The sequence below is a fragment of the Palaemon carinicauda genome, unplaced genomic scaffold, assembly GCF_036898095.1.
Source record: "Palaemon carinicauda isolate YSFRI2023 unplaced genomic scaffold, ASM3689809v2 scaffold27, whole genome shotgun sequence".
Taxonomy (NCBI): Eukaryota; Metazoa; Arthropoda; class Malacostraca; order Decapoda; family Palaemonidae; genus Palaemon; species Palaemon carinicauda.
The window spans coordinates 308,147-322,033 of record NW_027170351.1 but is presented as its reverse complement, the minus strand read 5'-3'; the positions used below and the strand labels follow the sequence as shown (position 1 = coordinate 322,033).

The 13,887-nt window shown below is 38.5% G+C and overlaps 2 long non-coding RNA genes across 13 annotated transcripts in view; one reads left to right on the top strand and one right to left on the bottom strand.

Moving 5' to 3' along the window:
- Positions 1 to 8,262, bottom strand: part of LOC137636314 (uncharacterized) — a 58,057-nt gene extending 49,795 nt beyond the window's left edge. Inside the window, exon 1 of one of the 2 annotated variants that reach the window (XR_011043059.1) lies at positions 8,215 to 8,262. This is a non-coding gene — a long non-coding RNA (uncharacterized lncRNA). The remainder of the gene's footprint in view (positions 1 to 8,214) is intronic. The other variant, XR_011043058.1, reaches the window with a different exon arrangement.
- Positions 1 to 13,887, top strand: part of LOC137636308 (uncharacterized) — a 267,899-nt gene that overhangs the window by 178,855 nt on the left and 75,157 nt on the right. The gene's annotated exons all lie outside the window — the stretch shown is intronic.

Genomic DNA, 13,887 nt, shown 5'->3' with positions numbered 1-13,887 from the left:
CTTACCATAAGGTTACATTAATATCGTCATTCTTTGTCGCCTTCCCTTTGGAGGACACCGACAGCCAAGGATCAGAAGCCAGAGTTCATTAGGGCGTTCCTCAAAGCCAGAGCCTCTAACCTAAGGAAGGCCATAATTTCCTTAGGACATCGCCCATGTCTGCATCGTCATTTCAAAGAACTGTCTTTGGTTCACCTACAGGAGAATGGGTACAGTACTGTACTTGTGTCTTTATGGAAGGCAGGTAAACGCAAATCGCTCTGGGCTTGCCTTAAGGTAACATTAATATCGTCATTCTTTGTCGCCTTCCCTTTAGAGGACACCGACAGCCAAGGATCAGAAGCCAGAGTTCATTAGGGCGTTCCTCAAAGCCAGAGCCTCTAACCTAAGGAAGGCCATAATTTCCTTAGGACATCACCCATGTCTGCATCGTCATTTCAAAGAACTGTCTTTGGTTCACCTACAGGAGAATCGGTACAGTACTGTACTTGTGTCTTTATGGAAGGCAGGTAAACGCAAATCGCTCTGGGCTTGCCTTAAGGTTACATTAATATCGTCATTCTTTGTCGCCTTCCCTTTGGAGGACACCGACAGCCAAGGATCAGAAGCCAGAGTTCATTAGGGCGTTCCTCAAAGCCAGAGCCTCTAACCTAAGGAAGGCCATAATTTCCTTAGGACATCGCCCATGTCTGCATCGTCATTTCAAAGAACTGTCTTTGGTTCACCTACAGGAGAATGGGTACAGTACTGTACTTGTGTCTTTATGGAAGGCAGGTAAACGCAAATCGCTCTGGGCTTGCCTTAAGGTTACATTAATATCGTCATTCTTTGTCGCCTTCCCTTTGGAGGACACCGACAGCCAAGGATCAGAAGCCAGAGTTCATTAGGGCGTTCCTCAAAGCCAGAGCCTCTAACCTAAGGAAGGCCATAATTTCCTTAGGACATCGCCCATGTCTGCATCGTCATTTCAAAGAACTGTCTTTGGTTCACCTACAGGAGAATGGGTACAGTACTGTACTTGTGTCTTTATGGAAGGCAGGTAAACGCAAATCGCTCTGGGCTTGCCTTAAGGTTACATTAATATCGTCATTCTTTGTCGCCTTCCCTTGGAGGACACCGACAGCCAAGGATCAGAAGCCAGAGTTCATTAGGGCGTTCCTCAAAGCCAGAGCCTCTAACCTAAGGAAGGCCATAATTTCCTTAGGACATCGCCCATGTCTGCATCGTCATTTCAAAGAACTGTCTTTGGTTCACCTACAGGAGAATGGGTACAGTACTGTACTTGTGTCTTTATGGAAGGCAGGTAAAAGCACATCGCTCTGGCCTTACCATAAGGTTACATTAATATCATCATTCTTTGTCGCCTTCCCTTTGGAGGACACCGACAGCCAAGGATCAGAAGCCAGAGTTCATTAGGGCGTTCCTCAAAGCCAGAGCTTCTAACCTAAGGAAGGCCATAATTTCCTTAGGACATCGCCCATGTCTGCATCGTCATTTCAAAGAACTGTCTTTGGTTCACCTACAGGAGAATGGGTACAGTACTGTACTTGTGTCTTTATGGAAGGCAGGTAAACGCAAATCGCTCTGGGCTTACCATAAGGTTACATTAATATCGTCATCCTTTGTCGCCTTCCCTTTGGAGGACACCGACAGCCAAGGATCAGAAGCCAGAGTTCATTAGGGCGTTCCTCAAAGCCAGAGCCTCTAACCTAAGGAAGGCCATAATTTCCTTAGGACATCGCCCATGTCTGCATCGTCATTTCAAAGAACTGTCTTTGGTTCACCTACAGGAGAATGGGTACAGTACTGTACTTGTGTCTTTATGGAAGGCAGGTAAACGCAAATCGCTCTGGGCTTACCATAAGGTTACATTAATATCGTCATTCTTTGTCGCCTTCCCTTTGGAGGACACCGACAGCCAAGGATCAGAAGCCAGAGTTCATTAGGGCGTTCCTCAAAGCCAGAGCCTCTAACCTAAGGAAGGCCATAATTTCCTTAGGACATCGCCCATGTCTGCATCGTCATTTCAAAGAACTGTCTTTGGTTCACCTACAGGAGAATGGGTACAGTACTGTACTTGTGTCTTTATGGAAGGCAGGTAAACGCAAATCGCTCTGGGCTTGCCTTAAGGTAACATTAATATCGTCATTCTTTGTCGCCTTCCCTTTAGAGGACACCGACAGCCAAGGATCAGAAGCCAGAGTTCATTAGGGCGTTCCTCAAAGCCAGAGCCTCTAACCTAAGGAAGGCCATAATTTCCTTAGGACATCACCCATGTCTGCATCGTCATTTCAAAGAACTGTCTTTGGTTCACCTACAGGAGAATCGGTACAGTACTGTACTTGTGTCTTTATGGAAGGCAGGTAAACGCAAATCGCTCTGGGCTTGCCTTAAGGTTACATTAATATCGTCATTCTTTGTCGCCTTCCCTTTGGAGGACACCGACAGCCAAGGATCAGAAGCCAGAGTTCATTAGGGCGTTCCTCAAAGCCAGAGCCTCTAACCTAAGGAAGGCCATAATTTCCTTAGGACATCGCCCATGTCTGCATCGTCATTTCAAAGAACTGTCTTTGGTTCACCTACAGGAGAATGGGTACAGTACTGTACTTGTGTCTTTATGGAAGGCAGGTAAACGCAAATCGCTCTGGGCTTGCCTTAAGGTTACATTAATATCGTCATTCTTTGTCGCCTTCCCTTTGGAGGACACCGACAGCCAAGGATCAGAAGCCAGAGTTCATTAGGGCGTTCCTCAAAGCCAGAGCCTCTAACCTAAGGAAGGCCATAATTTCCTTAGGACATCGCCCATGTCTGCATCGTCATTTCAAAGAACTGTCTTTGGTTCACCTACAGGAGAATGGGTACAGTACTGTACTTGTGTCTTTATGGAAGGCAGGTAAACGCAAATCGCTCTGGGCTTGCCTTAAGGTTACATTAATATCGTCATTCTTTGTCGCCTTCCCTTTGGAGGACACCGACAGCCAAGGATCAGAAGCCAGAGTTCATTAGGGCGTTCCTCAAAGCCAGAGCCTCTAACCTAAGGAAGGCCATAATTTCCTTAGGACATCGCCCATGTCTGCATCGTCATTTCAAAGAACTGTCTTTGGTTCACCTACAGGAGAATGGGTACAGTACTGTACTTGTGTCTTTATGGAAGGCAGGTAAAAGCACATCGCTCTGGCCTTACCATAAGGTTACATTAATATCGTCATTCTTTGTCGCCTTCCCTTTGGAGGACACCGACAGCCAAGGATCAGAAGCCAGAGTTCATTAGGGCGTTCCTCAAAGCCAGAGCTTCTAACCTAAGGAAGGCCATAATTTCCTTAGGACATCGCCCATGTCTGCATCGTCATTTCAAAGAACTGTCTTTGGTTCACCTACAGGAGAATGGGTACAGTACTGTACTTGTGTCTTTATGGAAGGCAGGTAAACGCAAATCGCTCTGGGCTTACCATAAGGTTACATTAATATCGTCATCCTTTGTCGCCTTCCCTTTGGAGGACACCGACAGCCAAGGATCAGAAGCCAGAGTTCATTAGGGCGTTCCTCAAAGCCAGAGCCTCTAACCTAAGGAAGGCCATAATTTCCTTAGGACATCGCCCATGTCTGCATCGTCATTTCAAAGAACTGTCTTTGGTTCACCTACAGGAGAATGGGTACAGTACTGTACTTGTGTCTTTATGGAAAGCAGGTAAACGCAAATCGCTCTGGGCTTACCATAAGGTTACATTAATATCGTCATTCTTTGTCGCCTTCCCTTTGGAGGACACCGACAGCCAAGGATCAGAAGCCAGAGTTCATTAGGGCGTTCCTCAAAGCCAGAGCCTCTAACCTAAGGAAGGCCATAATTTCCTTAAGACATCGCCCATGTCTGCATCGTCATTTCAAAGAACTGTCTTTGGTTCACCTACAGGAGAATGGGTACAGTACTGTACTTGTGTCTTTATGGAAGGCAGGTAAACACAAATCGGTCTGGGCTTGCCTTAAGGTTACATTAATATCGTCATTCTTTGTCGCCTTCCCTTTGGAGGACACCGACAGCCAAGGATCAGAAGCCAGAGTTCATTAGGGCGTTCCTCAAAGCCAGAGCCTCTAACCTAAGGAAGGCCATAATTTCCTTAGGACATCGCCCATGTCTGCATCGTCATTTCAAAGAACTGTCTTTGGTTCACCTACAGGAGAATGGGTACAGTACTGTACTTGTGTCTTTATGGAAGGCAGGTAAACGCAAATCGCTCTGGGCTTACCATAAGGTTACATTAATATCGTCATCCTTTGTCGCCTTCCCTTTGGAGGACACCGACAGCCAAGGATCAGAAGCCAGAGTTCATTAGGGCGTTCCTCAAAGCCAGAGCTTCTAACCTAAGGAAGGCCATAATTTCCTTAGGACATCGCCCATGTCTGCATCGTCATTTCAAAGAACTGTCTTTGGTTCACCTACAGGAGAATGGGTACAGTACTGTACTTGTGTCTTTATGGAAGGCAGGTAAACGCAAATCGCTCTGGGCTTACCATAAGGTTACATTAATATCGTCATCCTTTGTCGCCTTCCCTTTGGAGGACACCGACAGCCAAGGATCAGAAGCCAGAGTTCATTAGGGCGTTCCTCAAAGCCAGAGCCTCTAACCTAAGGAAGGCCATAATTTCCTTAGGACATCGCCCATGTCTGCATCGTCATTTCAAAGAACTGTCTTTGGTTCACCTACAGGAGAATGGGTACAGTACTGTACTTGTGTCTTTATGGAAGGCAGGTAAACGCAAATCGCTCTGGCCTTACCATAAGGTTACATTAATATCGTCATCCTTTGTCGCCTTCCCTTTGGAGGACACCGACAGCCAAGGATCAGAAGCCAGAGTTCATTAGGGCGTTCCTCAAAGCCAGAGCTTCTAACCTAAGGAAGGCCATAATTTCCTTAGGACATCGCCCATGTCTGCATCGTCATTTCAAAGAACTGTCTTTGGTTCACCTACAGGAGAATGGGTACAGTACTGTACTTGTGTCTTTATGGAAGGCAGGTAAACGCAAATCGCTCTGGGCTTACCATAAGGTTACATTAATATCGTCATCCTTTGTCGCCTTCCCTTTGGAGGACACCGACAGCCAAGGATCAGAAGCCAGAGTTCATTAGGGCGTTCCTCAAAGCCAGAGCCTCTAACCTAAGGAAGGCCATAATTTCCTTAGGACATCGCCCATGTCTGCATCGTCATTTCAAAGAACTGTCTTTGGTTCACCTACAGGAGAATGGGTACAGTACTGTACTTGTGTCTTTATGGAAGGCAGGTAAACGCAAATCGCTCTGGGCTTACCATAAGGTTACATTAATATCGTCATCCTTTGTCGCCTTCCGTTTGGAGGACACCGACAGACAAGGATCAGATGCCAGAGTTCATTAGGGCGTTCCTCAAAGCCAGAGCCTCTAACCTAAGGAAAGCCATAATTTCCTTAGGACATCGCCCATGTCTGCATCGTCATTTCAAAGAACTATGTCTTTGGTTCACCTACAGGAGAATGGGTACAGTACTGTACTTGTGTCTTTATGGAAGGCAGGTAAACGCAAATCGCTCTGGGCTTGCCTTAAGGTTACATAAGTATCGTCATCCTTTGTCGCCTTCCCTTTGGAGGACACCGACAGCCAAGGATCAGAAGCCAGAGTTCAACCAGGAGAATGATGAGGTCCCGGGGATTTCTTATACTACAAGGATGACTCAAAAGGAGAAGAATCTGATTTGCTTGGCGCGCTCTCTCTCTCTCTCTCTCTCTCTCTCTCTCTCTCTCTCTCTCTCTCTCTCTCTCTCTCTCTCTCTCTCTCTCTCTCTCTCTCTCTCTCTCGTCTTTACACCAAAATATTTATACTCCTGCCACTAGGAGGACAATGACTTACATTTCTCATATGACGGAGACTGTAAGCAGTCATGACCTCTGCATAAAGGGCACAGCAGATGGGAATCTACACGGACAACTTGCTCATGACTGTTACGCACCGCCTGACAAATATTCCTGGGCATGACTGCATGCCTAAACATGGTTTCTCCATTTAGTAGGTAGTAGGTTGGCCAGGGCACCAGCCACTCATTGAGATACTACCACTGGAGAGTTATGGTGTCTTTTGACTGGCCAGATAGTACTACATTGGATCCTTCACTCTGGTTACGGTTCATTTTCCTTTTGCCTATACAGTCCCTTACCGAATAATCTGGCCTATTCTTTACATATTCTCCCTGTCCTCGTACACCTGACAACACTGAGATTACCAAACAATTCTTCTTAGCACTGTAATTGTTCAGTGGCCACTTTCCTCTTTGTAAGGGTAGAAGAGAGACTTTAGCTGTGGTAAGCAGCTTTTCTAGAAGGACACTCCAAAATCAAACCATTGTTCTCTAATCTTAGGTAGTGCCATAGCCTCTGTACCATGGTCTTCCACTGTCTTGGGTTAGAGTTCTCTTGCTTGAGGGTACACTCGGGCACACTCTTCTATTTTATATCTTATTTCTCTTCCTCTTGTTTTGTTAAAAGTTTTTATAGTTTATAAAGTGATATTTATTTTAATGTTGTTGCTCTTCTTAAAATATTTTATTTCTCCTTGTTCCCTTTCCTCACTGAGCTATTTTCCTTGTTGGAGCCCCTGGGCTTATAGCATCCTGCTTTTCCAACTAGGGTTGTAGCTTAGCAAGTAATAATAATAATAATAATTACATTAATTATACAGCCTGAAAAAGAAAATGTAAAACTAAGAGCCAAATGTGGAACACTTAGCGCACATATATACGTCTTGGAGGCTAAAGTCAGTCGTTATTCGGTTAGCTGACAGGGAGGGGCGGGACTCCTCTACCCTCCAGAAACTACCGACACCTTGTTGAAAATTTTAACACCCAAGTTCCAACTTTGCTGATATCATATCCATATCTAATGACAAGCGTTTTTACTCATGTAGGAACAAAATACAGATTTGAATAAAAGTCTATATTACATAAGATTTCAGTTGACTTAAGTTTACTTCTGTGTGAGAGACAATCTTTTTCAGTACAGTATATATTGTATGATTTGATTTCTACTACAGTACAAAGGCAAATCTTAGGCTGTATCAAATTCAACCTAACCTAACCTTACCTGAGAGAGCTGGGTATTCTTACGGGGGGGGGGGGGGGGGGGGGGGGGGGGAGCTACACCTCTCCTATAGTAACCTCATAGGACGACACAGCTTTAGGTCGGTGGAACACAGGAATAATAAAATAAAGGAAACTTAAATAACCTAGTCACACCCACTTAATATAGATTAAAAGGGCATGGCCTCATTACTTAACCCTTTTACCCCCAGGCTATTTGGAACTTTCCAACCCTTAACCTCCAGTGGTTATTTTTTTCAAGCACATTTTGCAGTATATTTTTTTTTAAATTGCTCTAACAGCCTTAATTTTTGTCATAGAGAGGTCAGTTTAGTTTAGTCGGTGTCTATATTTTATGCTCGCTGGAGGAACTGGCCGCTGATATACAAAGGCTCCGAAACCTCCAACACACAAGACATGACCTAATGAATGAAATATACATTTCAGGAGAAGAGGATCCCCATATTTTGTGCAATTTTTCGTGGATTTATTATGCGTCCCAGAGAATAACATATATAGAAAAAAAAGGTTAGTTTTACCATTAATCATCCATTCGCCAGTAAATCTCCCCTACCCTGAACCCATGGTTCCCACTGACTGGCCCCATTACTGTAGGATATATTGGGGTATATCTTATTAACTATTTATTTGCAAGGGAAATAATGGTTGGAGCCTTTGTATATCAGCAGCCAGTTCCTCATGTGTAGATTAAGAATGGACATCAACTTACCTAACTTTTCCCCCTAACCTAACCTACAAGCTGTGTCCTTACCTACTTACCTAATGCCGTATTCTAAGTTAGCCGTAAGTGTACATGCAGGTGGCCGCTATCCTACATACACCACAGTTTGGGACAATCATTAACAGGACAGACGGAATTATAGCTCTTAAATTTCACACACAAAATCCCAAATATATGCATTTCATTTAAATTACGTTTCAAGCGTGTCCCTAGGAATTACCCAGGATGCTGAAAAGGGCATAAAATAACAAAAATTACCTAATGACCAGGTTGACGAATAAAGAGAATGAGTTTTGTGAGTATTGTTTTGATAAAGAAAAAATAAATATATATATATTTAACCATCGCATAAGTTAAGATGTTAATATTACCCTTGAAGTTGAATTAAACAGCGTGGCGTCGGCCTCCTCAGTCCTCACTCACTTTGTTTACATTTATGGGCGTCGTCTGTTGAACAAGAAAGTGGTTTAGGTTGCGTTCTGTTTTATAATTGAGAAATTCTATACATATATTCATTGTATTATTCAAACTAATATTACATATAATATTAGCAATAAAAATAATATTAAAACATATTGATTGATATTTTCCGAAATATTTATTTTATGGATCGATTTTTTATGTTTTGGTATAGTAATCTGTTTAAGTTCAGGTTTCTGGTTCATTCCTGGTTCATTCCTGGTTCCTTGATAGGTGCAAAGCTTCTAAGCTTATTCTTATTATTGTTTTCAAGTTTATATTATCTATGCCTTAAATAAATCAATACCATAATGAGATTCTCAATCTATACTTTTATTCCCTTCTACCTTGAAATTAGATAGGATAACACCTTGCTATCATCAGTTTTGGCAACCTATTGTGGTCAGTTTGGATTTCTTAAATTCTTCTTTTATATGCATTGCCCTACCTATAAATGCATCCAGATCCCTGCTAGGATTTTTCAGCGTACCTAAACTTATTTCTACATTCTTTAGCTGTCCTAATTTTGGACATAAAAATAAATGTTCGGTAGTATCTTCATCTTAGCACAGGTCACACAAATTATCTTCATATTTTCCCCTGAAATTTGCTTTTAAGTTGAGCATATAAATCTTGTCTTCATTACAAGGGATGCCTTAAAAAATTCTTACGTCAATTTGACTAGTTTGTCAAAAGCAGCCCATAACTCAGAGGAACTCTCTCGCCTTATGCATGTATACCGGGAAATATCTGATTGGCTGGTTGTAGTGTGACTTCACACGCTCGTATTTATGAATGAATGTTGCGTCGAAGGCCCAGTGGCGTTATACCTATACATATTTCAAAATATTTAGCCCTTAAAAATTTGTATTTAACTAAAATAATCTTTTTAAAAGTATTGATTTTTTAAAGAAATAAATAATAGATCTTAATAAAGGTCATAAGTTTAATAAATTTGTCATATTTGAAGGAATAATTGACCCTCATTTTGGCTACGATGTTATATGTAAGTGCGTTTGTGTGTGTCTGAAGTCGTAGTAAATGAAATCAGTAACCAATCAGAGCTGGGGAAGATGTAGCCAATCAGAAAGCTAGAATGCACCTCTATAGATTCGATGATATGAGTTGCTGTTTGAGAAAGCTGTCCAAATTTTCGTAATTACGTTGATACAGCATAGATTTATTATCATCATATCGAGGTAAATATATTGAACAGATCATTTAATCGAATCATTAATTAAGAAATACGTTATCGTAAGGGTTATTTATAATATATATATTCTTTTAGATAAACTATTGCTTAAAGTTGCAAATTTTATTAATTAAACTCGAAAACAATCATCTCTTAATAAAATTGATCTTTAAATACATACAATTGTTATTTTATGATATGTGAAAAAAAAGAAAGAAAGATAGGATGAAAAAAAAACCTCATTAGCTAGAGCGTTTACCCGAAATCGTCAGTAAATCTGACTTTTTCGTCAACAGCAGCCCATAAGTCGGAGGAACCCTCTCGCCTTATGGATTTTTAGCGGGAAAATATCTGGCCTCTCATTGGCTAATTCATCCTCTGCTGTGATTGGTGGATGTATGTGACGTCATACAATCGTAGTTTTATGAATGAACTCGACTGAGCAGGAGTGAAATATCTATACTTATTTTAAATAAGTTAATAATTACAAATTGTAATTCTTATTTTAATAAACTTATGATAGATTTAATTATATATTAAAATAAATATTGAATCATGTTCATAAGTATAAGCTATTAAAATAAGTTATTTTTGAAGAAATAATTAACTTAGTTTTGGCTACGATGTTAGACGCGTAGTAAAAATTTGTTAGAGAACTCGGGACGTCTGCGTTGCTGTTTGTGAAACCTACCCGAATTTCCGCCACTTTTTGAAAAGATTTTTCGTTTTTAAGGGTATTAGAGATAACTTTTCTTCAAAATATATGGAAACAATACTTTATAAGATGTTTTTATAATATATTATAGAAAAGGAATAAATTCTTATACTAGCTCATTATTTTTATGAAGAAAATGAGTCTGAGACGTCAAGATCTGTTTGTTGGTTGAGTAGGAAGAAGGTTTGACTGAGTGACACGTAGCTAATATTCGATATTCAAACAGATGCTATTATTATATCGAGCTTAAATAATCTAAGAATATGACAGTAATTCGTATTTTGTTACATTCATGGTAAAATTTAATTGAACAAATGTTTAACAAATCATACGTTTTATTAAGGAAATATGTCGGCATAAAGGGTAGGGGTAAATACTGTATCTCAGGTAAATTAAGACTTAGACATTGTACATTTTATAGAAACAAACTCAAAACAATATTTAGTAATAAAATGTATCTTAAATATATAATTTTTGTAGTTATTATTACAATAAATAATAAAGAAATAGGATGAAAGGGATTTGGTAAAAATTTCGAATGAATTTGACTAGTTCGCCAACAGCAGCTCATAAGTCAAAGGAACCCTCTCACCTTATGCATTTTGAGCGGGAAAATGTCTGGCCTCTCATTGGCTGATTCTTCCTACGCTCTGATTTGTGGATTATATGACGTCATAAAATCCACTGGTAATCGTAAAAAATCTGTACTTATAATATATAAATTATGACTCATAAATTATATGTTATCAAAATTAATATAAAATAATAAATAAATTAATAATTAATAAATAATTAATCTTTTTAAAAGGACAAAACTTAAATAAATAAGTCATATTCGAAGGAATACGTAACTGTGTTCTGGCTACGATCTTGAGAGTGCGTGCGTATGTCCGCAAAGCTGCATGAGCGAAGACATCAACCAATCACAGCTAAGGAAGAATCTGGCTGGGTTAGTGTAAAAAAAACTTATACTTCTTTTAGATAAATTACGATTAATAATTTACAATTTTATATTGAAATAAACTAAGAATAGTTACAAGTTAGTAATAAATAAATACTGGATCGTGGTAAAGTGCATAGTTGAATAAAAACGTCATATTGGAAAGAATACTTGACTGTTCTTTTGGCTACGATGTTGGATGTGCGTGCGTATGTCTGTATGAGTTGCTGTTTGAGAAACCTACCCGAATTTCCTTATTAAAATGTCTCTAAACCTTTAAAATGGTAAGACTTAGCTGGATTTTTTTTTAGTTTTTAAGGGAATTACAGATAACTTTTCTTGAAAATGTAAGGAAACAATACTTCATAAGATGTTTTTATGATATATTCTAGTAGATGAATAAATTCTGATTATTAGATCATTATTTTCGTTAAGAATACGTCTTTCATACTTAACAAGAGTGGGATAATTCTGTTTGCTGGAAGTATTGAGTAACAAATTACTAATACACAATTGATAAATCTTCTCAAAGGACAGAAGTTAAATAAATACGTCATATTTGAAGGAATACGTAACTGTGTTCTGGCTACGATCTTGAGAGTGCGTGCGTATGTCTGTGAAGCTCCAGTAAGCGATGGTTGCAGCCAATCACAGCTAAGGAAGATACAGTCAATCATAGCACTGGATTATCTCGTAAAGGTCCCTGGGTTGCTGTTTGAGCAATCTGCCCGAATTTTCTTCGAGATTTTTATTCTTTTATTTAAGAAATAAATAAATTATCTTTATTCCCTGCCATTCTTTATAAATTGTTTTGATAATATATATATTAATCGAGTGATTACTTAATGAAAAACCTTTAATTGCTTGGATAAAGAAATAAAAAAAAAAACATTGAATAGATCGAACGAGATTTTTGCGTGAATTTGAAAAGTTCGTCAACAGCAGCACATAAGTCTGAGGAACCCTCTCGACTTATGGATTTTTTAGCGGGAAATATCTGGCCTCTCATTGGTTGACTCGTCCTGAGCTCTGATTGGTGGTTGTATGTGACGTCATAGAAACGTATTTTTATGAATGAATCTGCTGAGTTGGTGTGAAAAACTTATACTTCTTTTGGATAAAGAATGACTTATAATTTACAATTTTATATTGAAATAAACTATGAATAGTTATAAATTAATAATGAATAAATATTAGATCTTGTTAAAGGACATAGTTAAATAAATAAGTCATATCGGAGAGAATACTTGACTGTCCTTAAGGCTACGATGATAGATGTGCGTATGTACGTCTGCCTAGGTGTAGTAAGCGAAGGCAACAACCAATCACAACTGAGAAAATACAGCCAATCAGAACACTGGAATATCCCACCAAGGGAGAGATCCTGCGACTTATGCGTTACTGTTTGAGAAATCTGCCCAATTTTTCGTCAAATTTCAACCAAACGTTCTAGCTAGAGTGGATAGCGCTTAAGAATTTTTGTCTTTAATGGAATTGATGATATATTTTCTTCAAATTACAAAGGGATAGTCCCTTGTGAGATGTTTTTGATAAATTTTATCATGGGGAAGAATTTTAATTCCCCAATTATTATTTCTATTAGAGAATACGTCTTTGTGACGTCATAGAGAGTAGGATGAATCAGCTGCCTAAATGATTGATTAACTGATTTCCTGTTAAATAACACTGATATTGGACACTCAAATAGATACTATTATTACATCGAGCTTAAATATTGAAGGAACTACATAACTGTGATTAGTATTTTGTTAAATTTTATGTATAACGTCATTAAACAGATAATTAAACCTCTGGTATTTCACGAGATGATTCTTTTAATACGAAAATTAACTCTTCTAGTGAAGTGATATTCTGAGTATATTAGCATTATTTGATACTTATACATAGATAAGTTAGTGTGAATTTAATAGGGTTAGTATTTTCTCATAACTACCGAGAAGTCTAAAATTTAGGAGTAAAAAGTAGTTAATAATTTCTTTTAAAATGACGTATTTATCATTATCAAGCTTACGTATTTAAACGAATTCTAAATTCTATTTTATTAATAAATTGATATTTTAACTTTTATTTTGTAATAATTATGATATATATCCAAAATATTCTGTAATAACTAAGTTTTTCACTCAAATCCTGGCTAGACAAGATTTTAGTGAAAAACTTATAGTTATTACAGAATATTTTGGATATATAAATTATCCCACCAAGAGTAAGAGTTCTGGCCATATAATATTGTACACGAAACGCTCTGAGAATTTTTCGTTTTTAAAGGATTTAAAGTTATATTTTATTCAAAATGTATAGAAATAACTCCTTGTAAGATGTTTTGATAACATATTTCATCGAAGATATAAATTCTGGATACCAAAATCATTAATTTCTATTTAAAAAATACGTCTTTGTTATGTTAACTGATTAATTCTGTTTGTTGGTTTAAGTGAGGCTGATATTCGATATTCAAATGGATAATATTATCATATCGAGCTTATATAACGAAGGTGATTACATTATTTTAGTTCGTATTCTGTTATATTTCAAGTGTAATGTAATTTGCATTATATTTATTAAGAAAATACGTCTCTATGACGTCATAATAAGTATGGTGACTTCTAAAGCTTAGCTAAATGACTGATTAAAAACTTTGCTGGTTTGAATTATGTGTTTAATAACGCTACTAGTGGACAATAGATAGTTTTATTATATCTAGTTTAAATAGTGAA